The sequence below is a fragment of the Panthera onca genome, chromosome B2 (assembly GCF_046562875.1).
Source record: "Panthera onca isolate mPanOnc1 chromosome B2, mPanOnc1 haplotype 2, whole genome shotgun sequence".
NCBI classification, from domain to species: domain Eukaryota; kingdom Metazoa; phylum Chordata; class Mammalia; order Carnivora; family Felidae; genus Panthera; species Panthera onca.
The window spans coordinates 11,792,164-11,819,593 of NC_138343.1; positions in this window are offsets into that span (position 1 = coordinate 11,792,164).

Below are 27,430 nucleotides of genomic sequence, written 5' to 3' on the forward strand. Positions count from 1 at the left end.
GAGAGGCAGAGAGAGAGAGAGAGAGAGAGAGAGAGAGAGAGAGAATCCTGAGCAGGCTCCACACTGTCAGCGCAGAGCCTGATGCAGGGCTCCAGCCCACAAAATATGAGATCATGACCTGAGACGAAGTCAAGTCAGATGCTTAACTGACTGAGTCACCCAGGCACCCCTAGATTTCAGTTTTTAAAATAAGATTATGTTTATTAAGTGGAATACTCCTGGATCTCTCATTTAATCATGGCAGGAGTAAATACTTATACTATAAATACTTACATTATTACTTGCATATAAGTATATACTTTTATGCTCAGAGTATATACTTATATACTTATAGTATACTATACTTATACTATTGCTACAAGATGGGGCCACTAATGATGGCAAAGAAAGAAAAACTGAGGGGTATGGAGAAGTCTACCTAGAACTTAGCCAAAATTAACAACCCCCTTTTAGGTGAAAGAAATGCTAAAATATCCATCTACCTGGCACATAGAAGGCTCTCAATAGATATTGGGTTGGACTGCACATTGTGACACCCAACACTAAAGGAAGAATCTGGAAATATGTTTGTCTAGAAGGAACTATACTTGTTCAAAATAATTTTAAATAAGAAAATAATCATTGGTCTATTATTAAGTTAATGTGATATATACATATCATATACTTAGTGTGTATTAAATAGAGTATGTTTAATACCTATGAAATAGTGGATTGACCCACAATTTCATGGAATCTTTAAGGTAGCAAGAGGAAAATTCCAAAACAATAACCCGCCTACCAAGGAGGTATATTCCTAGTCAGGGCACCTGACAAGTTTTTACAACGAACAACTCTAGATGTCCAAGTTTCCGCCTGAAGCCCCCTCAACAGAACAGGAAAGATTAACTTCAAACACTTTTCTTAGCCAGATGTCCTACTTGGAAAATTGTGTTCTCCTGATTTTCATGCATTCTTCAGGTTTTTTTTTTTTTTGAAACAATGCAACCTGAATCAAGTATTTTATAATGATCCTGAGAAAAGTAATAAGGCCGATTTAAAAACTTGATCCTTCTAGGGGCGCCTGGGTGATTCAGCCGGTTGAGCAGTCTGACTTCAGTTCAGGTCATGATCTCCCAGTCTGTGAGTTCGAGCCCCATGCCTGTGCTGACAGCTCAGAGCCTGGAGCCTGCTTTGGATTCTGTGTCTCCCTTTCTCTCTGCCCCTCCCCCACGTATTCTCTCTCTCTCTCTCTCTCTCTCTCTCTCTGTCAAAAATAAACATTAAAAAAAGGAACTTGATCGTTCTTTCTGACACCTCAAAGTGTCTGACATCAACAAAAATATGATCCACTTTTTCCCATCAGATGTAAGGGATAGAGTCGTGAGCTATTTAGGTGTCTGATCTACAGGAAAGGAAGATCTATGAGCCATGTTGCCCAATTCTGCTCAGAGCAGCAAGCATTTGTCTCCTCCTTTTCTCCCCCACACTTCCCATCCTAGATTATCTCCATCATCCTGTGACTGAAGGAGAAAATAACTCCCCAGCTGTCAGCGGCTTTCTCAGCTGCCAACACAAGAACCTGATCATACAGAGGGAAATTCCTGAATTAAGGAAACAGAGTCACCAGGCACACTCTGGGTCACCCCATCTGGGTTTCTGGTGGTAGTGGCGGGGGAAGGGGGTGTATCTCTGCCTGCACCCACCAGTGCTCCTGGAAGGGTGTCTGAACCTTCAGTAACGGCTGGGTTTTTTTAGGTTGTTCTTTTGAACGTCATCTCCTATGGGACTCGACCATTAGCATCTGTCCGGGTTTCCTAGGCTATAGACCATACCTTGTTCATTTTATGTCATCTCAGAAACTTTCTGGGTCCTGGCAAATCTGTTAATAATTAGTGGAATGGTGGTAGGAGGAAGGGGGCAGCTCTAACTGAGGAGTGGGACCTTGTTTAGCCTTGGCTCTTTCCCCAGCTTCTGCTTGTGAAGGATCGGTAGGGCTGGAGGCTGGAGGCACGAGACGTGCAGCGAATGAGAGGGAATGAGAGAGGGAGGCCAGGATACCCATGGATCCATCTGGCCGTGCATGCAGAGAGGGACGCCCTGGAGGAGACAGTGGGACAGGTGTGGGATGCTATGCAGGGCAGACAGGACAGACAGAGTCGGAGCCGGGGCCAGCCCACGTTGCCAGCGTTGGTGGGGAAAATGGCTGCAGATGCCCACCCCCTCCTGGGGAGGGGGGTGGAACCAAGACCTGGCTGGAACAAAAACTTTCTAGTCCATCCATGATCACCTGGCAGGTGTCGCTGGAAGTAGTCCGGAATCTAAACAGAAGGAGCACGGAGAGGCTGTGCTCCAGGTTTCCTGTTTTAAGAGTAATAAAAGCAGGGGTTCCCCGGGTGGCTCAGTCGGTTAAGCCACCACTTGATTTCGGCTCAGGTCATGATCTCACGGTTGGTTCATGGGATCGAACCCCGAATCAGGCTCTGCGCTGACAGTGAGGAGCCTGCTTGGCATTCTCTTCCTCTCCCTCTCTCTGCCCTTCCCCCACTCATGCTCTCTTTCTCTCTCTCTCAAAATAAATAAACATTAAAAGAAAGAATCATAAAAGCACTAATGGGTGAAATTCTGCATTTTTGGAGCTTTAATGAGTATCTCGCTAGAGGCGCCTGAGTGGCTCAGTCGATTGTCCAACTCTTGATTTCAGCTCAGGTCATGATCCCAGGGTTGTGGGTTTGAGCCCCACATCAGACTCTGCCCTGAGCTTGAGATTCTCTCTCTCCCTCTGCCCCTCTCCTTTACTCTCCCTCTCTTTCTCTCTGTCTAAAATAAAATAAATAAATAAAAGTATCTCACTATAATTTTGTGGATTTCTTCTAGTAGTGATGAAATAATGGTGGATGAAATAAAATCAATGTAACCTTTGAAAATGCCATAAATGGGAAGGGGGAGAATTCTACAGCACAGAATGGGGCAAAGTTTTTATTTCAAGTTTTTGACATGATGAAGAAGAAGAACACTGGGGGCTTAAATCCACGTTGACTCTGAAAAAAAAAAGTGATTAATATCTTTACTTCTCACAGATGTAGCAATGAAAATTCATCCTTCATTCAACAAAACTTGATCTTCAGGCAAGTCTTGAATGATTTACTATAACCTCATAAAAAGTGTCAAAAAGATCTGTAAAATAAGACCAGGTTGCCCACATTTTTAAAAAAGCAACTACAGAAAAGTCTGAATAACTGTGTGGTGCCATCCAAAGGTATTTGATGGTTGATAAGCCTTCTGAAATTATAATTATATACTTGAAATTTTTTTGTTTGGATTATGTACATTTCTGCGGACAATTCAACTACAGAATGAAGCTCTTTTGGAGGCATGAAAACCCATATTTTAAAACCTGATAACTGTATTTTTCTTTATTCTAACTTCTATAGCTTAGAAGACATTCTAGTGTCTGATTTTTCCTGTATTCAGAAATTCTACATGAAGTCTGATGTGGTCATTAATAAGGATTGTAATGAAAAGTAACTCTAATTATAACCCTCTCACAGTCTTAAAAACAATTGATGTCAGGAAGTCGCTGTTTACTGGAATGTCTAGTTATCATCTTCTGGATCACATCTAACAAGAACCTGAATAAAACTTCCTAAGGAGGGCAGCACCACGGGCCTTTCATTTATTTTGATTGGATTCCAAATATCCATTGAGAGATTTTTGCCCTCCCACCTACCCAAAGACAGAGAACTGGTTGCAAATTGGAGCAAACACTGACATAGATTTGCATTTTCCAGGATTCTCCAAAGCACAAGTCAGAGCCCCATGGCCTCCCACAGAGTGGCCAAAAATAGCCAATTTTCCATGGTCCTCTGGAAAATTGGCATTTATCAGTGAGGGAAGCTTATTCATTATGTAAGGGTACATTCTGCAGATAGTTTTTCAACTACCCACATAAAATCTCGCGCTAGTGCCAAAGTCCCAGATCGCATCTTCCCCTAGTGTCTGGAACAGTGACGACCAGGCTGTGTTCTGAGCCCGCTTGATGGCGGCTGATTCACTGTAGCATTTGCTCTGTGCGTTTTAAGAGCTGCAGCTAGTAGAGGGCCCAGAACTCTTCTAGGGCCTGGCTTTAGAAGCAAGCAGACAGCAACTTTCGTTTTGCATGGGAGCTCGAACCTGTCATGTTCAAACACCTTCAGCAGCCCTCCAGAGAGCCGAGCCGGGCTGTCCAAGAGAATTTCCTATAATGACGTAGGTGTTCATCTAAGTTTGATTTGAAAAGTGAATTAAAATAAAATGAGAGGAAGAGTTTAGCTCTTCACCAGACACATTTCAAGTGCTCAATAGCCACATGTGGCTAAGGGATCCTGTTTTGGACAGTACAGCCCTGGGCCATTCAATGGGAGAGAAAGTTGAGAGGAGAACAGCCCATCTCTGACCACCGTCATCTGATGCTTCTAAGTTTTAAAATTCACACGTCTACAGTCTACACTCACCAGCATGTTTATATAAGAAGGCTAAACGCTTTTCAGATATTGTTAGGTCTCAATTTTTTTTTAGCAGCTCTCACTGATGGCTAATTGACACACAAAAAATAGCACATACTTAAACTGCATAATTGGATACGTTTTGACATCTGTATATACCTATGAATCCATAACCATAATCAAGATAATGAATGTATCCATCACCCCCAAGACTTTCCTCTTGCTTCTTTGTGATCCCTCTCTCTTGCCCCTCCATGTCCCTTTTCTCATTCCCTGGCACCCATTGATCTGCTTTCTGTTACTGTTGACTAGTTTCCAATTTTTAGAATTTTATATAAGCTTCTATATATATATTTTATTTTGGTTGGGCATTTTTCTCTCAGCATAATTATTTTAAGATTCACCCTGTTCATTCTTTATATTGTTGAGTACTATTCCATTATATGGAATCCTTCAATGTGTTTATCCGTCTACATGTTGTTGGACAATTGGTTTATTTCCAATCTGGAGCTGTTACAAATAAAGCTGCTATGAACATGTTTGTACAGGTCTTTGTACGGACATATGTTTTCCTTTCTCTCAGGTAAATACCTGGAGTGGAATGACTGGGTCATATGCCACGTGTCTTTGGAAACTTTAAAAAAAAAAAACCTGCCAAGATGCTTTCCAAATTGGGTGTGCTATTTTATATTCCCACCAGAAGTTCCGTGGCTTCTGTACCCTCGCCAATACTTGGTATATTTAGTCTTTCCAATTTTAAACATACTAATAGGTATGTAATGGTATCACACTGTGATTAGAGTTCCACTTTGAAATAAAAATCCATATCGCTCACCTTTCAAGCTTTATTGCTTCATTTGACAGGCATGCTTTGAGCATATAACACTGGTTTCTTGTTACTTCTCTTAGTAAGTGCATCAAAGTGATGGGTTATTATTTTTTTGAGATCTCTGAAATAAATAACATCAATTTTTACCTTATGGTGAGGTCTGAACTAGGAGAACTAAAAAGGAAGGATGGAGGCAAGAGATCTTTTTATAGCTCTAGAAACAATCCTCTTTATATTCTGAATTACCCTGTAGTTGGTTGGATAATCTACTATCCTTCTATTTTGCATATGCTAGAGAATGGATAATCAAACTGTGGTCTATCTATATAATGAAATACTGCTGAGTGATAAAAAGAAGCAAACTACTCATACACTTAGCAAGAGGGATAGCTCTAAATATGAGGTGCCAGCTGAAAGGAGCCAGAGTCAAGAGGCTGTATACTGAATGACTCCATTTGTACAACGTCCTGGTAAAGATAAAGGTATGTAAGACAAAAAATACATCACTAGTGCCCAGAGGTTGAGGGTGAGGATTGGGGTGGGCCACAAAATGGCGCAGGAGAGATTTTTGGACGGACCTAACTGTTCTATATCTTGACTGTAAGGTCATTACGCAATTGTATGCATTTGTCAAAAACCACTCAGAACTACACACTAGAAGAGGTCAATCTTATTGTATGTAAATTAGACTTAAATGTTTTTTTTCTTTTAAAAAAAAATTTTTTTTTTTAACGTTCATTTATTTTTGAGACAGAGAGAGACAGAGCATGAACAGGGGAGGGGCAGAGAGAGAGGGAGACACAGAATCTGAAACAAGCTCCAGGCTCTGAGCTGTCAGCAGAAAGCCCGACGCGGGGCTCGAACTCACGGACCGTGAGATCATGACCTGAGCCGAAGTCGGACGCTTGACCGACCAAGCCACCCAGGCGCCCCTATACTTAAATTTTTTAAATAGTGAAAAATACATTCCAAAAATTGCCTGTGCATATGCAAGTATACGTGTTTATATGTGCATCCTTTTTTGGTTTTGTTTTACAAAATAAAATAACAGTATAAATTTAATCTCGCCACTTGCCTTCTTCATGAAACACAGTATCTTAGATAACTTATACTGGTACATCCAGAACCAGTCGAGTGGTGGACATTTAGTTTGTTTTCAAATATTTTCGACTTGGCAAATATTGAAATAAACATATCTATATGTATAAGCCTTTTCCCAGTTGTTTAAGAAAAATTGTATGATAAATTCTTTTAAATACGATTGTTGAGCCAAAGAATGTGCATGCTAAAGTTTTTAAAAGATACTGCCAATCACCTACCAAAAAAGTAAATCAAGAAATAAACTTTAAAGGAAAAAATCAATAAAATTAAATGACTATGCACAGAGGGAAAATAGCCAGAGATTGTTTTCCAGTTCTGAAATCTGAAGGATTGAGAAAATTGTGACACCATTTACAGAAATACAGTAAAACCTTCGTTTACAAGTAAAATTCATTCCAGAAACATGCTTGTAATCCAAAGCGCTTGTATATCCAAGTGAATTTCAAGAACCATTGGCTCAGTTGTGATCATGTGACATTCAGGGTCATGAGTTTGAGCCCTACATTAGGTGTAGAGGTTACTTAAAAATAAAATCTTAGGGGCGCCTGGGTGGCTCAGTTGGTTAAGCACCTGACTCTGGCTCAGGTCATGATCTCATGGTTCATGAGTTCAAGCTCTGTGTTGGGCTGTCGGACAGCACAGAGCCTGGCATCTGCTTTGAAACCTGTGTGTTCTCTCTCTATACCTCCCCAGCTTGTGTTCTGTCTGTCTGTCTCTCTCTCAAAAATAAATAAACATTAAAAACAAAATAAAATAAATAAAATGAAATTGTAAAACAACAGCAACAAAAACAGTCTACCCCAAAACAGCAGACTAGAATATACATTCTTTTCAATTACACGTGGAACATATTTCTAGAGAAGGTATTTTATCTAGGATAGTATGTGTGTTAGGCCAAAAAAATCAAGGCTTGATTAATTTAAACTGATTGAAATTATATAAAGTATGTTTTTTGACCACAATGGAAATTAGAAATTAATAACAGAAGGAATTTGTCACATATACATAGAAATTAAACATTACTTTGGGATGAAAGAAAGAAACACAATAACGCAAAAACATAAAGGATGTAGCCAAAGAAATTCTTAGAAAAAAAATATAGTTGTAAATGCCTATATGAAAGAAAGAGAAATCAATCAATAATTGAACCTCTACCTTAAGAAAGTAGGAAAAAAAAAAGAACAATTTAAATGTAAAATAAGGAGAGAGAAGGAAATAATAAAGATTAAAGCAGAAATAAATAAAATAAAGAATAGAAAAACAAGAGAGAAAATCAGCGAAACCAAAAGTAATTTCTTTGGGAAGATTTAAAAAAAAAAGACAAGACTCAAAATACTAAAATTAGGAAAGGAAGAAAGGATATTATTATCAACCTTATAGAAAGAAAAAGTATTATACAGGACTAGTGTGAATGATTATATATCAACCAATTAAATAACCTAGGCGAAGTGGGCAAGTACCTAGAAAGACAAACAACCCAAGCTGACTTAAGAAGAGGAGAAAGATCTAAATAGATATACAAGAAGAGATATTGAATTAGTATTTAAGAATCTTCCCACAAAGAAAAGCCCAAGTCCTGATGGCTTTGTGAATTTTATCAAATAGTTTTAACTATAATTATAATATAAATAGACAGAATATGAATTCTTTACAAACTCTTTTAGAAAATAGTACAGGTAGAGAACACTGCTGAACTCATTCTATGAGGCCAGTATGAACTCAGCACCAAATCAAAGACATTTCGCCCCACCCCCACAAAAAGCAAAAGCATGCAATCCTCTTTATAGATGCAGAAAGTGATAAAAAGCACTCAGCAAACTAGGAATAGAAGAAATCTTTCTCAGTCTGATAAAGGACATCTACAAAAAGCCACACCTAACATCATATTTAATGATGAAAGGCTGAAAGCTTTTTCTCTAAGACCAGAAAAAAGACAAAGATGTCTATTCTCACCATTTCTGTTCAACATTGTACTGGAGGGGATAACCAGGGCAATAAGACCATTTTAAAAAGACATCTAGGGGTGCCTGGGTGGCTCAGTCGGTTAAGTGTCCGACTTCAGCTCAGGTCATGATCTCACACTCCATGAGTTCAAGCCCCGCATCGGGCTCTATGCTGACAGCTCAGAACCTGGAGCCTGTTTCGGATTCTGTGTCTCCCTCTCTCTCTGACCCTCCTCTGTTCATGCTCTGACTCTCTCTGTCTCAAAAATAAATAAATGTTAAAAAAAATTAAAAAAAAATAAAAAAAAAAGACATCTAGATTGAAAAGGAAGAAGTAAAACTATCTCTGTTTGAAGATGACAGAATCTTGTATATACGAAACTCCTAAGAAAGCACACAAAAAACACTATTGGAACGAATAAATATGTTCAGCATGATTGAAGGATATAGTATCAACATACAAAAAAAAATTATTTTATTTTTAGCACTGGAAACCCTGAAAATAAAATTCAGGAATCAGTTCCATTTACAAAAGCATCAAAAACAATAAAATATTTAGAAGTAAATTTAACCATGGGGCGCCTGGGTGGCTCAGTCGGTTGAGCGCCCGACGTCGGTTCAGGTCATGATCTCCCCGTCTGTGAGTTCGAGCCCCACGTCGGGCTCTATGCTGACAGATAAGAGCCTGGAGCCCGCTTTGGATTCTGTGTCTCCCTCTCTCTCTGCCCCTGCCCCGCTCACACTCTGTCTCTCTCTCTCTCTCTCTCTGTCAAAAATAAATAAACATTAAAAAAAAAAGTAAATGTAATAAAAAAAGCACAAGATTTGTACACTGAAAACTACAAAACATTATTGAAAGAAATTGCAGATGCTCTAAGTAATTGGAAAGATCCTATATTCATGGATTTAAAAAATATTGTTAAGATAACAATATCCCCAAATCAATCTACAGACTTAACGCAATGAAACCACTTTGGAAAATAGTTTGGCAGGTTCCTCAAAATGCCAAATATGGATTTTCTCTGTGTCTCAGCAACTCCACGTCTAGGTATCTAGTCAAGAGACATGAAAACCTAAGGTCATGTAAAAAGTTGCATGCTGATGTTCACAGCAGCATTAGTCATAATATCCAAAAAGTAGAAACAACCTAAATATCCATCAATGGATGAATGGATAAACAAAATGTTGTATAATCATACAACAGAATATTATTCAGGCCTAAAAAAAAAAATGAAGTACGGACACAGGTTACAACATGGAGAAACCTTGAAAATATTGGGTTGAATGAAAGAAGCCAGACACAAAAGGCTGCATATTATACAACTGCATTCATATGAAATGTTGAGAGTAGGCAAATCTGTAGAGACAGAAAGTAGATTGGTGATTGCCAGGATTAGACTTTTTCGAGTTAATTTTTGTATATGAAGCAATGCAAAGATTTAACTTCATTTTTCTCTTGTGGTTATCCAGTTTTCCCGGCACCCTCTGTGGAAAAGACTCTTCTTTCGCCATTGAATGGTCTTGGTATGCTTCCCGAAATCATTTGACTATATGTCTGTCTTTATGCCAGTACCCCCCTGTTTGGATTACTGTAGCTTCGTAATAAGTTTTAAAATCAGAAAGTGTGAGGTCTCCAGCTTTAGTTTTTCAAGATTATTTTGGCTCGTCTAGCTCTCTTGAGTGTCTATATAAATTTAAGAATGGACTTTTCTATTTCTAGAAAAAAAAGTCTTTGGGATTTTGATAGGAATTACATTGAATTTTTATAGGAACTGCAAAGATCAATTTGGGTAGTATTGACAACATAACAATAATAAGTTTTTCAATTCATGAATGTAGGATGCATTTCTATTTATTGGTGTTTAATCTCTTTCAGTAACATTTTGTAGTTTTCAGCATGCAATTCTTTTGGTTAACTTTATTCCTGGCTAAATGTTTTCATAAATTGAATTATTTTCTTAGTTATCCTTTTAGGATATAGAAATACAACTGGTTTTTGGGTGTTGATTTTGTATCCTGTGTGTGTGTGTGTGTGTGTGTGTGTGTGTGTGTAACTGTTAGGGTTTTCTACCTACAAGATCACGATGTCTATAAAACAGGAATAATTTTACTTCTTCCTTTCCAATTCAGATGCGTTTTTTACTTCTTTTTCGTACATAATTGCTCTGGGTAGGATTTCCGGTACTATGATGAATAGAAGTGGTGAAAGTGGGCATCGTACTCTTGTTTCTGATCTTGGAGGAAAAGTTTCCACTTCATCATTGAGTATGATACTAGCTTTTGGTTTTCATATACGGCCTCCATTGCATTGAAGTAGCTTCCTTTCATTCCTAGTATGTTAAGTGTTTTTATCATGAAAAGGTGCTGGATTTTGTTAAATGCTTCCTTAAAAAATTTTTTTATTGTTTATTATTCTTGAGACAAAGAAAGAGAGAGAGAGAGAGAGAGAGAAGAGAGAGAAGTGGGGGAGGGGCACAGAGAGAGGGAGACACAGAATCCCAGCAGGCTTCGGGCTCCAAGCCATCAGTCCAGAGCCCAATTCCCGCAGCCACACACACGAACTGCAAGATCATGACCTGAGCCGAAGTCGGATGCCCAACCGACTGAGCCATCCAGGTGCCCCTCAAATGCTTTTTCTGCATCAACTGAGATGATTGTGTAGCTCTTTTTCATTCTATTAATGTGGTATGTTATATGACACTAATTGATTTTCATATATTGAACCATCTCACATAAGTTTTTGGTCTAGAGACTAGCTAATATTGAAGGGTGGGCTAGCACAGTATTTACCATAATAAATAATTTCAATTGAAATTTCAATTTCAAGAAGAAATCATTCAGCTCTGTGTCTTTTTCTTGCTTATAATTTTTTTCTTGTAAGATTATTTTTACTGATTATGGAAGGCCATTATTCTCATTTTATATAACTTAAAATATTTTAGAGAGGCATAAAATGAATTGGTAATAAAAAACCAGAATGAACTATTTGGAGAAACTGCTTATTACTTTAAAGAAAACTCTTCAGATGATTTCAAACTTGCGAAACAATGTAATTACATAACACTTTAATGGATCTATTCAATTGTGGTGATAGATATGTAATTTTCTCATTCTGGAAGTTTTTAAGCTCTTGATATTTTGAAATGTAACTTTCTGTTTAAAAGTAATAAAGCTCAGGGCGCCTGGGTGGCTCAGTGGGTTAAGTGGCCGACTTTGGCTCAGGTCATGATCTCACGGTTCATGAGTTCAAGCCCTGTGTTGGGCTCTATGCTGATAGCTCAGGGCGTGGAGCCTGCTTCAGATTCTGCGTCCTCCTTTCTCTCCCTGCCTCTCCCCCGTTCATGCTCTGTCTTTCTCTCTCTCTCTCTTTCAAAAATAAATAAGCGTTAAAAAATTTTTTTTAAAAAGTAATAAAGCTGGCATAGTTATGTCAAGTGATATCCTCAACAGTCCTATAAATGGTAGGGGCAGGTGAAGTAAGCCTTTGGAGCAGCGACTTTCAACACAAATATGACTTAAGACACATGTCCCTTCAAATTTTCCAGTAGTAATACTTTCAATAGTTAAAAAAAAAGGTGAAATTAATGTTAATGTTTTATTTAATTCGATATATTCTAAATATTATTTCAACATGTAATCATCTAATTTTCTTTTTTTTTTTTCTTTTTAATTTTTTTTTAACATTTATTTATTTTTGAGACAGAGAAAGACAGAGCATGAACAGGGGAGGGGCAGAGAGAGAGGGACACATAGAATCAGAAGCAGGCTCCAGGCTCCGAGCTGTCAGCACAGAGCCCGACGCGGGGCTCGAACTCACGGACCGTGAGATCATGACCTGAGCCGAAGTCGGACGCTTAACCGACCAAGCCACCCAGGCGCCCCTGTAATCATCTAATTTTCCATAAAATTTATTTTTGAGATTCTTATTTGTACTAAATCTTTAATTTATGTTATTATTATTATTATTATTTTTCAGTAGGCTCCACATTCCACGTGGGGCTTGAACATATGACCATGAAATCAAGAGTCACATGCTTTACTGACTGAGCCAGCCAGGCACCAGTGGACTAAATCTTTAAAACACAGTATGCACTTTACATTTACAACACATCTGAAGTTGTACTAGCCACATTTCAAGTGCTCAATAAACACATGTCACTTGGGCTATGGTACAACCTTAAAATTCTACACTTACTGAATTTATCATGGCAGATTTTGGCACCCATGAAATCACATTAGGAAATACTTGCCTATATCTTAGCATAATAGTCTCTCTAGGGAAGGAGAGACTGAGGGTCAATGAGAAATGGTGATGTCACTATTTGCTTAGAATCGGGGGTCTGTCGCAAGCCCTCAGAGTCCTTGGATAGACTGTTTTACTTACAATCGTAGGTTTTTTCTGATTTATTTCTTTTTTCTCAGGAAGTTTGGCTTTTGGCAGTGCTCACTTAGTGCTTAATGTAGCTGCCACTCATTTCCAATTTAGAATATTTGGCCTCAATTAAACACTTCTATTTTTAATAGGTATACAAATATCCAAATGGTAACCAGGCACACACTGGAAAATCTGTTATCCCTGTCTCCTTCCGTCCCAGTCCCCAAATTTCTGGTGCATATTCATTGTTAGTTGTCTCTCATTTATTTTTATCTAATGAAGCTTAAGCTTCAGGACACTTATCTGCATCCTTTCTAAGACCTGGGTAGGGTCCCAACGATGCGTTCACAAAGAAATATATTTTTGTAAATGTTGCAGACGTAAGACATTTTCAACTGTGGTAAGATCACTGTCTCTTTCCACTTCAGCTTTTCCTCCATTACACTTGCCCTCATTCAGGTGGTGATCGAGTGTTGAAGCCAATTTTGGAATATAGCCTGAGAGAAGCTGGATCAGGGATACATGTGATTTAGATTTATGAGGATATATTTATGTGGTTTATAACATTTTCATGTATAGTTTTTGATAGCTGTTCTGAAATTGTTTCTACTTACACTGTATGGAACCACTCAATAGCCCATGGGTACAAGGCCAAAGAAGGTACCACTAAATGGATATGTCATAGTTTACACAACTCTGTAAAAACATGTGCAGTGGAGGGGCGCTTGGGTGGCTCAGTCGGTTAAGTATCCAGCCTCAGCTCAGGTCATGATCTCACGGTTCACGAGTTTGAGTCCTGTGTTGGGCTCTGTGTTGACAGCTCAGAGCTTGGAGCCTGCTTCGGATTCTGGGTCTCCTTCTCTCTGCCCCTCCCCCATTTGCACTCTCTCTCTCTCTAAAAAAAATTTTTTTTAAATTAAAAAAAAACCATGTACAGTGGAGGAGAAACAAAGTTGGAAATGTAGAGTCAAAAATAGACTGTGGAAAATTTCAAACAAACATGTGAAATTATCGATGGAGGATTTGGTTCTCATTGACACTTGCTCAAAATTAAAGTTCTCTCCTGTCATGAATATACTCAGTAACACAGCATATATGATTATAAATGTACCATTCATTCTTTCCAGATGAGAATTGTATAAAAGAGCATTTATCAAGTCTTTCCGCATTTGTAGAACATACATCGATAACAGTGTCACAAAGAGTGACTATTGTAAGAGGTCACAAATTTTAGGTCTTCCAATATGCTGAATTTTGCTTTGCATATCTCAGTTTACCTGACAAAGTCTGGTGCTTTCGGAGGAAACAGCACCCATAATTGTTACTAATTCAGGAAATGATCAACCATGTCAGTAAAAAGACTAAATAATACATCGGTTGCTCCCATATATGATATTATAAATTATTATCATCCAGAGGCAATAAAAGAGTAAGCGGCCCAAAAAGTTGGTAAAAAAGCACCGTGGTATTGTACCACAAATTAGTTAATAAAAGTATTATGCTTTTTTTCTATATTTGGTAACATTTGGAATATTTTCTTTACAAAAATTTTTTTATGTTTATTTATTCTTGAGAGAAAGAAAGAGAAAGAGACAGAGCATAAGCGGGAGAGGGGCAAAGAGAGAGGGAGACACAGAATCCGAAGCAGGCTCCAAGCTCTGAGCAGTGGGCATAGAGCCTGACGCAGGGCTTGAACTCATAAGCCGTGAGATCGTGACCTGAGCTGAAGTTGGATGCTTAACTGAATGAGCCACCCAGGCACCCCTGGAATATTTTCTTATATATGCCAATGATCAGGTGAAATTCTTCATATTTCCTTTTAAAAAAATATTCTTATCTGAATAAAATTCTTGCCTAATAATCCCAGTATCTGGAACACACACAACTCCATCTTTATCATCTGTTTTTTCTCTTGGTTTTCCTGTCATTTACTTCTATTGCTTGGAATGTCTAGTAATTTTTCTTTGAATGTCAGACATTGTGTATGAAAATTCCAGAGGTCCTAGAGGTTTTATCTTCTTCCAGAGAAAGTAAATCTTTAAATTTCTGGCAGATATCATCTTAGACTGGGGTTAGAAAACTTTTCTTGTAAGGGACCAGATAATAAGTAATTTAGGTTTTGTAGGCCAAGAGGCAAAATCAAGGATATTATGTGCATATTTGTATAACATAAGAAAATAAATTTTCAAACTTTTTTTTATTGATGAAATGAAAAATATAACCATAATAATTGGGAACACTTTTGTAAGATAGATCTAGTAATAAGAAGAATTCTTGTGGGGCCTGATTTTTTGTTGTTGTTGTTGAATCTGGGTTCAAATTTTTAGTGTTCGCTCTATAACAGTCAAATATAAATGTGCATCTGTTAATGCTAATCTGCAATGAGGTTTTGTGTATTTCATCTTTGAAAAAGCCTTTTTTACACAGATAGGCACTGCCATATATTGATATAAAACGGCAATCATAAGATTTTAATAGCGTATATTCATAATTCGAAAGATAGTCATAAAATTCTATTAGATTTTCTCTTAGTTTATAATCAGAATTCAAATAGAGATTTTCCTTCTTGTTTTAACTTTTGCCAGAATAGGAGGTATACAAAGTGTCCTGACATTACTTGTAATTTAAAAATTATCGAACAACTTCACTACCTTATAAGTTTGACATGTAAGTGCTGTTTTTTCCTGGTAATTTTATTTATTTATTTATTTATTTATTTATTTATTTATTCATTCATTCATGTATTCATTTGAGAGAGAGATAGTGTGTGGGGGGCAGAGGGTTAGAGAGAAAGAGAGAGAATCTCAAGCAGGCTCCACGCTCAGTGTGGAGCCCGATGTGGGGCTCCATCCCAAGACCCTGGGATCGTGACCTGAAATGAAACCAAGAGTTGGATGTTTCACGGAGTGAGCCACCCAGGCACACCTTTCCTGGTAGTTTTAAGTTGAATTTGATAAGAAACATCATCAAATCTACATCAAAACTGATTTCAGAAAAGGAGAAATCTATCACATCTACAACACAAACTTTTAACTTAAGAAACTAGAAAAGGAAGAGAAAACTACACCCAGAGTAAGCAAAAGGGTGGAAATAATGAAGATTAGAATAAAAATCACTGAAATAGAAAAAAAAAACAAAACATAGAGAAAACAGATTAAACCAAAAGTGCAATAAAACTAACCCTTAGCTAGGCTGACCAAGAAAATAAAGAGAGAACACACAAATGACAAAAATCAGGAACAAAGATGGGATGTTACTACTGGCCGTATTAAAATGTAAAGAATTGTAAGGAGTGTTACAAACAATATTATGGCAATGATTAAACAACTTAAATGAAATGGAAAAATATCCTGAAGAGATGTAAATTCTGAAAACTCGTGTAGAAGTAGAAAATCTGAATATACCTATAACAAGAAAAGAAACTGATTGAGTAATTAGAAATCTTTCACAAAGAAAAGCTGAGGTCTAGTTGGCTTCACTGGTAAAGTTTATTAAGCCTTTAAAAACAACACCAATTTCTCACAAACTCTTTTATAAAGCATAAAATAGAGGAGAAGGACACCTATCAATTCACTCTGTAAGACCAATATTATCCCGATAACAAGGAAGACAGAAACATCACAAGAAAAGAAAACTAGCCAATATCATGAGCATATATGTAAAAACCAATGACAAAATATTAGAAAACAGAATTCAGGAACATATGAAAAGAGTTTTACACTAACAACCAGTGTGATTGTTTCAAGAATGCAAAGTTGATTTAACAACTGAGTCACTTAATATAGAATACCATATTACTAGGATAGTAAGGAACAAAAATAACATGATTATCTCAATTGTTTCAGAGAAAGCATGTGAAAAATCCAACACCCATTCCTGGTTTAAAAAAAATCTCAACAAACTAAGAATAGAAGGAAAATTATGCAACCTTATGAAGGACATCTATGAAAAACTTACAGCTAAAATCATACTTAACGGTGAAAGACTGAAAGCTTTTCCACATAAGATCAGGGGAAAAAAAGCCAAGGTGTCCACTATCAACACTTTTGTTCAACATCATGCTGGAGGTTCTAGCCGGTATAAAAGTGAAAAAAACCCAAAAAACATCCAGTCCAGTTTGGGAAGGAAGAAATAAAATTATTGTTTCTTTGCATGTATCATGAGCCTATATGCAGAAAAAAATTTTAAATCCACAAAAACATAAAAGAAGCAATAAAGTATTTGGCTAGTTCATAGAATACAAGATCAGTGCGCAAAAATTAATTGTGTTGCAATAAAAAATCTGAAAATGGGGGGCGTCCCTGGGTGGCTCAGTTGGTTGAGTACCTGACTCTTGGTTTTGGCTCAGGTCATGATCTAATGGTTCATGAGACTGAGCCCTGCATCAGGCTCCACGCTGACAGCATGTCTGGGATTCTCTCTCACCCTCTCTCTCTGCCCCTCCCCTGCTCTCTCTCTCTCTCTCTCTCTCTCTCAAAGTGAATAAATAAACCTTAAAAAACAAACAAGTCTGAAAATGAAATGAAAAAAACAATTTCATTTATAACAACATCAGAAATAATAAAATACTTAGAAATATATTTGACAAAAGAAATCAAAGAGTTGCATCCTGCAAAGTAAAAACGCTGTTGAGAAAAATTAAAGCTCTAATAAATAGAGAGATGTCAAGTTCATGCATTGGAAGGACCAATATTGTCAAGGTGGTTGTTTGCCCCAGATTGATCCACAGATTCAACACAACCCTTATCAAAGTTGTGGCATGCTATTTTTCAGAAATTGACAGGCTGATCCTAAAATTTATATGGAAATGCAAAGCGCCTAGGATAATGAAAACAATTTTGATTAATAAGAATTAAGTCGGAAGACTTGTACCATCTGGTATCATGACTTCTCGTAAAGTTACAGTGATCAAGAACGTGGTATTGACAGAAGGATAAGCATTTGATCAGGGTTTGGCACGTCGATTTTAAAAAGTGCCATATAGTAAATACTTGACACTTTGTTGTTGTTGTTGTTTTTTTTTAATTTTTTATTTATTTTTGAGACAGAGAGAGACAGAGCATGAACGGGGGAGGGGCAGAGAGAGAGGGAGACACAGAATCGGAAGCAAGCTCCAGGCTCTGAGCCATCAGCCCAGAGCCCGACGCGAGGCTCAAACTCGCGGACCGCGAGATCGTGACCTGAGCTGAAGTCGGACGCTTAACCGACTGAGCCACCCAGGCGCCCCTAAACACTTGACACTTTGGAGTTTCTGTTGCAATTACTCAGTGCTGCTGTCAGTGCAAAAGCAGCTCAAATAAGATGTGAACACACGAGAACACCTGTGTTCAATAACCCTTTATGAACAAAAGAGGTCGTGGGCTGAATTTGGCCCACAGACCATACTTTGTGACCCTGCTATACAAATCAATGGAATAGCACTAAAAGTTCAAAACTAAACCCTTACATTTGTGGTAAATTAAATTTCAACAAAGATGCCAAGACAATTAAAGAGAGAAAGGAGAGTCTTTTCAATAAATAGTGATGCGGCCATTGGATGTCCAGATGCAAAAAAGAAAAAAATGGAATAAATAATATAAACCAACAAACATAGAATCTTAACACACTGTGTTAAAAACGTAACTCCAAAGGACTTTTTTGGCCCTAAAAAGAAACAAAATGGTTAAATCTCTATAAAAACCCACAGGAGTTAATCTTGATGCCCATGGGTTAGCAGAGAATCAGATATGACACTAAGAACACAAGCCATACAAGACAAAAAATTAATAAATTGGACTTCATTGAAATTAAAAACGTCTGCTTCAGAAGATAAGATTAAGAAAATGACAAAATAAGCCATAGACTGAAAGAAATATTTGCAAACCATATATCTGATAAAGAATATGTATCTAGAATTTATACAAAAACTCTTACAATGAGAGATAAGACGATAAACAACCTAATTGTAGGGGACAAAAGACTTGAATAGACATTTTACCAAAGAAGACATATGAATGGCTTATTAGCACAAGAAAGTGCTCAACATTATTAGTTATTAGGGAAATAAAAGTTAGAGCCACAAAAAGATATCATCATACACTAAGAATGCTTATAATCAAAAAGACACACAATACCAAGTATTTTGGTAAGGATGTAGAGAGATAGGAACTCTTATACGCTGCGGGTGGAAATGTAAAATGGCACAACCACTTTGGAAAACACTTTGGCAATTTCTTTAAAAATGAGACATAAAAAAGGGGTGCCTGGGTGGCTCAGTCGGTTAATCATCTAACTTTGGCTCAGGCCACGATCTCATGGTTTGTGGGTTCAAGCCCCGTGGCGGGCTCTGTGCTGACATCTCAGAGGCTGGACCCTGCTTCAGATTCTGTGTCTCCCATTCTCTCTACACCCCCTCCCCGCCCCCACCCTGCCTCTCACACTCTGTCTCTCTCTCAAAATAAATATACACCAAAAAAAGTGAGACATAAACTTACCACATGACTCTCATATTTCACTCCTAGGAATCTAGCCAAGAGAAATGGAAACATAGATCCACAAAAAGGCTTATACATAAATGTTCTAATCAGCATTATTTATAATGGCCCCAAACTGAAAACAACCCAGTTATCAATCAATAAACAAAATGAGGTATACAAATAGAATACTATTCAGCATTGAAAAAGAATAAAATACTCGTATGTGCTACAGCATGGAAAGTTCAACAGCATTATTTACATGAAAGAAGCCATAAGCAAAACATGGAATCATTGCGTGATTCTCTTTATAGGAAATGTCCAGGAAAGGTAAGATTAGACTCAGACAACTGATCAGTGTTTGCCCGGGGCCATTGCTGGGAATGGTAACTGATTGAAAATGGGTTGAGGGGAAAAGTGGTTGGTGATAGGACACTATTCTGTTAGTTTGCTAAAGCCAACTGACTTGTATACTTCTGACAGGTGAACTTCATGCTATACCAGTTATACTTCGGTGAGCCTGTAAAAAAACAATAGGGTCATTTTCTTCATATTAAGACATCTAGATATAGATATTTCAGATCCAGTCAGTGGTTCGACCAGGTTGTCAGGATTCATCCGATGTCTTTCTCTTTCCAAACTGCCATCCTTTCGGGGGTAGCCTTCACCCTCTTGCTAGCTGCCCCATGGCATAGGCTGCCACTGACCCAGCATTCTGTTTGCAGTCAACTCAGAAAGAAGGGAGGGGGAGGAAACAGGATTTTGACAGTTGTGTCTGTTCCTTTTTTCCCATATGCCCTAAGTCCGTTTTACTTACACCTTACTGCACAGACCTCTTGAACATGGAGTTTTCCAGCCTAATCACAAGGGAGTCTGGGAAAATGTTCATTTACTGGTCCAGACTTTCCTCAGGGAGGCAAGGAAGAGGGGTTGGGAATGGGTATTAGGATATCCAGCCAAGAATTTCTCAGTCTTCTTTTCCACCAAAGCATGTCAATCTTAAATAACGGATTTCATTACTTTGGATGGGATCGAACCATGTATGAAGCTCTTTTGTAGAAGAAAGGAGGTATCGCTAGTAAATGAATCCTTCTAAAGATATATAATTATGTTTCTTCTTACAACCACATAGCTTTAATTGTTATTGAGGTTTCTTCTTCGATTCAAAAATATGGATTAAACTTCACCATGATGGGAAGGACCTTAAGATAAATGTTCGAATGGCTGCAATTCTCATTCTTAAAATGCTTTTTAAAAAGAAAGCAAATTTAGACAGGTGATCCAAACAGTTGGCATAGCGACAGAAAAAAGAAACAAATACCTTTACTTTAATGTGCCAGGCCCAAGCCAGCCTTAAAAACCTCTGTAAAATCTTTTATGAAGAAAGATTCACGTCGGGTAACAAACGTTATAAGAATTTGCTATTTTACTCTAAATCCTTAACTAAATTCCCAGTTGAAGAGGCTGGCATGACTTATCAGTCTACCAGCGTGTCTCTTTCTAACCGCAAATCCAGTGGGGTCTGTGCTAAAATCAACCATGGGTGGGAATATTTATCCCGTAGAAATTGGCTAATTGCTACAAATTAGTGTTTTTCTTCTTCCTGAAGAGCAGTTAAACCACAACTAGCATACTCCTACCCATCCGCATCAGTCTTTGGAGTGACAGCATCGTACGCACATACAGAAACAAATTCCTCCCCTCCCCTAACACAACACGAATCCCCAGATGGCTGCTCTATTTGCTTTTTTCCTTTGAAGCATTATTTTTTCCCTAACTTGACAACACAGATACCAACACCAGAATCAAGGTAGTCAGTAGAAATTTCCTGGCCTAAAAAAAATTAAGCCGTGAAAATATCAGAAGTGTGTGTATGTGTAGGATACTTAAAAAATAAATAAATTCATGGCACGGTAGCTTTGTGCAAGGGCAACATGGAAATCTTTTGGCAGGAAAGCTCTGGTTAGCATTGTCAAATCAGCAGACATAGGGCAGAGTAAAGTCCTCCATAGGGGCTAGGATTAGGGCAGAAAATTTGTCTGTAGATCTGGTCCCCATTGCCTACGAGTGAGGGATTGTGTTTCCTGAACATCATTAAAAATTAGTATGAGGGTATATAAGTATGGTAGAGGAATTGCTATGTCACTGTTACTGGTATCTCAAGTGGTAACAGCCCTCCTCGACACTACACGCCCTTGAATGATTTGGGCCACTGTAGAAACTTGAAGGGAGGCAACACAGCTCTACTCACTGGGGAGAGGCTGAGCTTGAGCCCAAAGGATTCTATCTACCTCAGGCACACAATTCTATTTCATTTTCAATGACATCGTTCTAGACTAGAGGTTCGTAATTCCCTTCAGGTTTGGAACTTAAGGAGGCATCTTTAATAAAGAACTTTGCACCATATTCAATGAGGCAGAAAACCCTCAGACCACCCGTTATACTTTCTAAGCCTATCAAATGACATTCATTCTTGGTAGAATTGATCATATGAATGAAATTTTTTAAGATGTGATATCATATCTCGGTTTTAAGCACTAAAAATCACAAGGCAATTATTAATTCATGTCATAAAAATGTACATTTTTAGAATCCCAGAATTGGACTCTTAGGTTGTCTACCTGATGCTTTTCCACTGCATCCAGCAAGAGGTAGCTTGGTCTCTGCTTGAACATTTCCACAAGTCAAGAGTGCAAATCAAGAGTGCCGTCTATTTTATTGTTAGGCTAAAGGTCTTCCTTATATTGACCTGAAACTTGTCTTCACAAACCTTCCCTTCTTTGGTCCTAGTATGGGTCTTAAAAAGCATTTTTTTCAGCTATGTAATCTTTGATGTCTGTGACAGCCAAATTATATTCTCAGCTCATTTGGACTGTCAGTCAGCTAAACTCTCTAGTTTATCAAATGCAATTTTATTAAACCCCGTCTTTCTCACTTTGTACTTGTGTTGTTGCATTTTTAAACTTAGCTTTGGGACTTCACATTTATTGCAAATCAATTTCATTGTTTTAGATGTGATCAGTGTTTCCAGCCAGTCAAGATATTTTTGAATTCCTAGTTTTATCATTCAAAGTATTTAGCTGTTTTTCCCCAGCTTCATATCATTTGAATATTTGATTAAATGCCCTGTGTCCCCCTAGGAAAGGCATAGATTAATGTTTTTAAATAGGACCAGAACAAAGTTCTGGAGCACGCCACAAGACCCCTTTCTTCTCCGTGGATAGGCTGTGGATTTGTTTTTTCCTAACAATTACAAATCTACTTTGTTGTCCTTGAACCCAGTCCATCCATGAGGACACTGTGATGTTGCGATATAATGAGAAATATGTATTTGGTTTTCATCCCCAGATCCTGGCACAGAGCTTCTGAAGTCCCTTGTAATTTCCTAAGCCATAGAGTGATAAGAGCATCCTTTGTTATACTATTTGGTTTTTATCCCCAGTTCCTGAAATAGCTCCAAAGCAATTGAAGAGAAAGGAGTGTCTTTTGTTATTCATAACAAGCCACACCTGAATTTATGTTAATGAGGTGACTTTTGGAAAGCCTGTGAGGCTGTGGGCTGGTTGCCAGAGGAACCAACCGACAGGACTAGAAATTTCTGCCCCACCTCCTGACCTCCAGGGAGTGGAGAAGGGTGGCAGGTTGAGTTAATCATTGGAGGCTAGTGATTTAATCAACCACACCTATATAATGAGGCCTCCATATCAAACCCGAACCAAGGGGTTTGGAGAGCTTCTGGGCTGGTGAACACACCTAAGTGCTGGGAGGGTGATGCGCCCGGAGCAAGCGTGGAAGCTTCATACCTCTTCTCCATCCTTTGCCCTACGCACATCTTTCCCATTTGTCTGTTCCTGACTTGTATCCTTGAAACTAAACCAGTAATAATGAGCACATTGTTTTCCTGAGTTCTGTGAGTTGTTCTAGCAAATTAGCAAGCCTGAGAAGAGGGTCTTGGGAATGCCTGCTTTGTATTCGGGAGGACTGGAGGCCTGTACTTGTGACAGGCACTTGAGGTGCAGGCTATCTTGTGGGACTGAGCCCTCAACTGTGGGGTGTGATGCCAGCCCCAGGCAGTCAGTGTCAGGATCGCCTCGTGTGGAAAACCCACACATTTGGTGTCAGAAGTGGTGTGGGTGGTAGTCGCGGTAGAGACGTCTGGAACTTTCCTTCTCGACTTCATTCACGGGTATATTTCTAACAAACCCATGGCAGCTTCCACCGCTCACCTCTTGCTGTTCTACTGAAAACAATTACGTGGCTGTAAATGAATTCTCTTTGTTAAAGTGTAAAATACAGAAGGAAACGACCTGAAGAGTGAAAGTTTCCTTTTTACTTCTCTGCTCTGGTTTCATGTCTTTACTCAGAGGAAACCACTGGGAAATCGATGTGTATCCTTCTGCATACTTTCTTACATATTTACATGTAGATGTGTTATTATTCACACTTTCTTAAATATGCTCTCTTACCTCATTTGATAAGGGACCTGAGGAAGGTTTTCTGTGATGGTACCTATTCTCTTTACTGGCTTCAAAATAGTCCTCAATTTACTACAGTTTACTACTCCCCTATTGTTGGCCATTTAGGTTCTTGCCAAATTTTTGCTTTAATAAGCAATGCTGCTGTGAACATCCTTTTATCGTGAGCAAATGAGAAAGAATTCGTGTAGTATAGATTCCTAGAAATAGAATTGCTATCTAAAAAGCACGCGCACTTTAAAATCCAAATGAATACTACAAATTTTTCTCCAATATATAGTTCTTTCGAGAGTACCCTAAAGCCTAGCTCTGCAAAGTCTGGTCCTCTGACAAGCAGAATTGGTTGGTTTGGGGGCTTTTTGCAAACAGACTTTTGGGCCCCATCCCAACACACTGACTCTACCACGTGACAAGATTCCCATGTGATCCACATGGTCATTGAAGTTCGGAAAGCATAGCTGTATATAGTCTTTTCTTCACTAAAATAAGATGTCATCAATCTTTTTAATTTTTACCCATTCTTCTTTATTTTCCAAGTACTTAAAAACTATTTATTTAACAATATTCTTTAGAATTTTGTCTGGGGTCTCTACTCAATGCATAATTGATCATTCACAGAATACAGCCTTTGTCAATATGAAGATAACACTTTCCCCTTCTCTAATCTTTTGGTTTGTCTTTCATTCTCCAAGATTCCTTAAAGACAACGGACATTTATTTAATAAATTCATCTCCTGGTGGCCTCTGTGTTCTGGGACAGAATTGATCTGAGTTGGGAGACCTATTTTTTTTTTTTTTTTTAATAGCAGTAAGGTGCACTCCTAGTTTTTCTCACTGTGTTTAGGGAAGTAAGTTCACAGACCATCCGGAGGATATTTAAGAGCCATGAGAAATACTCTTGAGACTACTGCCTCAGGAGATCCTTTAACAAATACTCACAGATCGCTCACCTTCCTTTTGTTGGTTGATTCTTTGGAGAGGAGGGGTTGCCCCTCCACCTTCTGACTCCTACCCCATCTCAAGACAAAGAGCTCTCTGCTTCTCATCCTCTTGGGAAGGAAGACTACGATGTGCTAATTGGAGTGGATTGTTCCTGGATTATTGCCTGACATGACCTCACATATACCAGCTTTTGACTCAATCTTTGACCTTCATGCTGCTAATAAATGTTTATTGAGTACTTACTGCATCCAAGATACCATGCTTGACACACATCAATTTTCTTAATCCTCAAACCAGCTCTCTAGGATAGATACCATTATTAGTCATTTTCCAGAGTGGGAATTTGGGGATGCAACAAATGATAGTAAATGGTGGAATTTAACTTGACTCTTAAATGCCACCCATATGTCCTGCAGGTGACCAGCAGAACTCCTGGTCAGAACGGGACTCAGCAGAGTCCCTTTGCATGCAAAGCATCACTTTGATATTACATAGTTTTACAGAAAGTGTTGCAATTTATAGCATTAGTGAATATAACACTAAAACAAGATTGTTTTATCTATAAGCATAAGTAGCATTCTTGGGTCTATTCCTATAAATACTGTTTCTTGGGGAGCTTAAGGATCAGAATTGACAACCGTTCCTGTTTCCAGATTTTCTGAAAGAATAAGTTAAAGAGAAAAAAAAACTTGTGAGCGTCAACCCTTGTAGAGATGGCTATGGCTACAAGGAGTGCCAGGTTCATTAGGGGTAACTAATGTCTCTGGTCATCCTTGAGTCCCTCTCTTCTATGTCTCTTTACTTACAGCTTCCACAAGAATCAATTTTAAGTTGAATATATCTATAGAATACAGGATACAGAGAGATAGATAGTGATAGAATAAAATTCTATCCCTACAAACTGCTGGTCTTCTGTCTGCTTTTTATACTCATATTTACAGACATGTCCCAAAAGTTTCCACTTATGTCAAGGATGTGCTGATCTTAGTTGTTTTTTTTAATGTTTATTATTTGAGAAAGAGACAGAGAGCAAGCAGGGGAGGGGCAGAGAGAGAGGGAGACAGAGAATCCAAAGCAGGCTCTAGGCTCCGAGCTGTCGGCACAGAGCCCGACACGGGGCTCGAACCCACAGACTGGGAGATCATGACCTGAGCTGAAGTCGGCTGCATCACTAACTGAGCCACCCAGGCGCCCTGTGCTGATCTGTTTTAAAGGAAGTCTGAGGCTAACATCAACTTCAATGAAAAATTCATATTTCCTTCTCAGTACTTTTGGGGTGAGGGCATATGTGTGTGTTGTCACAATATATAAGACCTTAGTAATGATTGCTGAAAGATCTGTTATACTCATTTATGAAGATTTCCTGGAAGCTAGAGATTCTATTCTCTCAAATATCCGATATGCTCTCAGCATTAATTTATGCACCAGGAGAATCTGAACAGATACTGAAAGATCTCTATGCTTAAAGGGCTTCTTGGGGGCATTTCTTGAATTTGGGCCCCATCGTAAACATACTAGCTACATAAACGTTAGGTAGGTTTACTCTGTTGGCTCAATTGACTTCGATATCATAAGATAAAAAGAGAAAAAGAAGAATAGCAATGATATATAAAGTATATATTAAAAATTATCCCCCAAAAGGAAAGTTATCTCACTAATGGAATAGCCATAATGTTCCCTCTTTGATGAGTTTTCCAGACTTATGACCCCAAGGAAGTCTGTGAGTGAAGCATTGATAAGAGAAACAGAAGATCTTACAAAATTATGCCAAAATTTTTTCTAAGTTTATTTATTTATTTTGAGACAGAGAGAGCCAGTGCGTACAAGGAGAGGGGGAGCAGAGAGAGACAGAGAGAGAGAGAGAGAGAGAGAGAGAGAGAGAACCCCAAGCAGGCTCCATGATGTCAGTGCAGAGCATGACATGGGGCTCAAACTCACGAACTATGAGATCATGACTTGAGCTGAAGTTGGATGCTTAAACAGCTGGGCCACCCAGGCGCCCTACAAATTATGCAAAAAAAAAAAAAATTATTTGCAAGGTAAGGATGATGAGCAGAGTTGGGGGAAATAATGTATTTCCATATTCTGTTCTTGGGAAAAAGAACCTAGAGATTCTCTTGCAAACTGAAATGATGGCTTGGGCAATTTTAAAAATCAATTAAATTGGAATATATAGTAGTTTACTAAATTGTCTAAAGTAATTTTCATAAAAGGTACAATCATGACTTTGTTATACATATAAAATGAGTACATATCAGAGAGTTTATTTAATTCATTAGTTAATAAGGGAACCAATAAGATGTTCCAACCAATTTCAAGGAGAATTTAAAAAGTGGGGGTTTAGGTAGAGCATGAAATAAATTTGCACATAGATGCAAAAAATTGGCTATTTCTGCAGGTAGGGGAGAGGAAGCAATGGTCTGTCCATCAACCGAATTATTTGCAGATCTATTGACAAAAAAATATTTGCATTGGATTTGTTATCTCCAATTTACAGAGTTGTAAAACAACTCAAAGACAATAAAAGACACACACCCCCCAAACCCCCACAGATAACCCAAAAGAATGTAATCTAAGAAGAGTTGTCAGTTTTCCATTGAAAACACTCAGTTAACTCTTGGTACAATCCATAGTCTTTCACAGTTTTTACCTACATAGATGATATAAAACCAAACATAATTATCCCTGTTCTTGTCTAAAGTTCTTAGCATTTCTTTTTTTTAATGCTTACTTATTTATTTTTGAGGGAGAGAGAGCTAGTGAGCAGGGGAGGGGCAGAGAGAGAGAGAGAGAGAGAGAGAGAGAGAGAGAGAGAATCTAAAGCAGACTCCGTGCCTGTCAGTGCAGAGCCCT